Genomic DNA, 2,755 nt, shown 5'->3' with positions numbered 1-2,755 from the left:
ATCCTCTCTCTCCCTCTCCCTTTGCCCCTCCCCGCCCCCTAAAATAAATAAATAAATCTTTAAAAAATAAAAAAGAAACTCCGTGTGTGTGTACATGTGTGCATGTATGTGTGTGCACACACGTGTACGTAGGTGCGTGTGTGTGTGTGTGAGAATGTATACATGTTTGGGATCTTCTACTGATTTCATAGGGTAAGGATTGCCCAGAGAAAGTTCTAATAATATTAGCGCCGTACCAGGCATTGGGAAACGGAGGTTCTGGGTTGAATTTTAGCAATGACGCACTAAGTGACCTTGGGCAAGTTAACCAGCACCTCCATCTGTAAAATGCAGTAATAGTTGTCATGATGCTGTGGTAAGGGAGAAATGACATGATGGGCATGAAAGCCATTATAAACTACGGTACGGACATAAAATATTATCGTTAAACTAAGAATAGGACTGACACATGTTTAGCCCCATGCAGGTGTTAGGGGTTATCACATCTACATTTTTTGGATATAATTGTAGGAGCCTTAATGCAGATGCTTCAATATTTGAAGTATATTCTATAAAAATACCCCCCCCAATGAAATATGGTAACTTAGAATATTTTGGACACAGTTATCTTCAGTCTCTGTTTAGTTCTCAGTATTACAATAATCACCTATTTTTCACTTTATGAATTTTTTGTGTGTATGTGTGTAAAAGTTTCACTGCAGAAGAGGCATCAAAGCCTTCCCCAAAATCGAAGCTAGTGAATATTGCTCTTCTCGTTTTACAGATGGTGGTATAACAAGGTGTTCAGAAATGCCAGTAGTGAGTCAGCAAGAGAGAGAGTAGAGGCAAGGATGATCCAGGATTTCTGGCTTAAGAAACTGGGTGAATGATGGTGACATTTTTAGCGATAATGAATGCTGGGAGAGGGACAGTTTCTGGGAATAAAAAATAGGAGTTCCGTTTAGGACAGATCAAGTTTGAAATGCCTATGATGTTATGTGTTTTCCTGCTATAAGTTGAAGGATAGTATCCCTGAATGATTACTTTTATATTCACATAGGAGAAATGTTATAAATTAATTAACTTACAAATGTTATAAATGAATTTTAGTTAAGTAGATAAATTACAAAAAATAAATCAAGGAGTTGCTTCAATCCAATAAACACATCGATGTATAAGGCCCTGTGTCTAAAGAATACATAAGCAGCTTCTCCATGTGAGAAAAAAATACAATAGTAGAGAGTAGTGGTCATTGTGGGTGAGGGTAATTGAAGAACGCTTCCTGGAGGAGGTTAGTTTAGAAGGAGACCAAGGAAGATGGGTTGATGGATGGGAAATACAAGGGCATTTCAGAGGAGAAGACATCATCAATAACTACTTCAAATATGCATCTGGATGGAGGCCTATCAAAACATGAATTTCTCATTTAACAAGTAGAGTAAATGGTTAAGTAGAGATAGAAGCAAAATTGAAATAATGGAAGAGCAAGAAGAGCTAGTATTTTAGGAATAGCTGTGTGGAGTGATGTCTGTGTGAATTCATGTATACTGGATACTTTTTCAAGGTCTGTCAGGAACTGTGAGTCAAGGACAGGTGAATGAAGCCATGTTACAAATTCAATGAGCAAACTTAACTCTTACACACATATACAAACTGATCAAATATAAATTACCAATGGATTTCTGGATGGAAAATAATCCCAGGTACTGGGATCTTGGATAGCCAGAGGCCAACTCTCTACACCTGTTTATGATGTGTATGCACGGCTCATGTTTGGCCACCAGGGTGCCTCCCAGTCTGGTGATATAGGAGAGACAGGAGAATTGAGAGTGAAAGTGTTTGGATAAACACTGCTAGTAAATAAAATATTTTGTGCCAGTCCATTTACAAATTTGTCTAAGGCTACTGAGTAGCTGGAAGTAGTTTTGCTATGTCCTAGGCTAATTCACACATTGGGAAGATCTGGCTCAGTCTAAGCTACTTACATCAGTGTAGATATTTTGATTTATTAAGCCAAAGGACTTGTTAGTAGCAGGTATGAGAGGGTCAGTCTGTTACCTTGTTCCCAGTTTAGGGGGCATTTTAGACAGATGTTAATTTAAGGTTAAGGGCTGGCTGGCCTTACATGAGATGTCCAATGAGTATGATTCCACTATACTTGTAATTTGAAAAATTATATATCAGAATTGGTTTTTATATGTTCAGGAAGGGTTGTCAATGTCTATTGTGCAGGACATTGTAAGAGAGAGTGAAAGAAGGGAGGGACATATGACTGATGGTATCACCTAGTCTTGCTGCGGCTGAGATCTTCCATAGGAGGACCCATTCTATTATTGGATATCCAGTTGGTGTTTTTCAAAAGAAGTAGTTAATCTTGTTACCACCTGTAACAGCTGAGTTGAGACAGAAATCTTCCTGAAGTGATATACTCCAGTACTTATTTACAGATGATCATAATTCCATAAAAGGTAAAAGCGAAGTTGAAAATAAAATTAAATTTGGTCAACTCTCTGTTTATGTTGGAAGTATACGTAAAAGAAAACTTCAACTTAAATGTCTTGCCAGGACCAGCACAGATAACATTGTCTTATACAGGATCTGTAGTGTTATTTGCATACTTGCATGCTGAAATTATTTTTCATTTTCAATCAGATGTGAAATATTTAATCAGATGTTCATTGTTGATCAGAAACTTTTAGGTTATATTGATAAAATGTTTACAAACTCCCATACCATAGATCTAAAATGTTTCAGGATTTCCCAGTATGGGAAGTCA

The sequence above is a fragment of the Mirounga leonina genome, unplaced genomic scaffold (assembly GCF_011800145.1).
Source record: "Mirounga leonina isolate KUSES-001 unplaced genomic scaffold, KU_Mleo_1.0 Mir_165, whole genome shotgun sequence".
Lineage (NCBI taxonomy): Eukaryota > Metazoa > Chordata > Mammalia > Carnivora > Phocidae > Mirounga > Mirounga leonina.
This window is presented reverse-complemented; position numbering follows the sequence as displayed.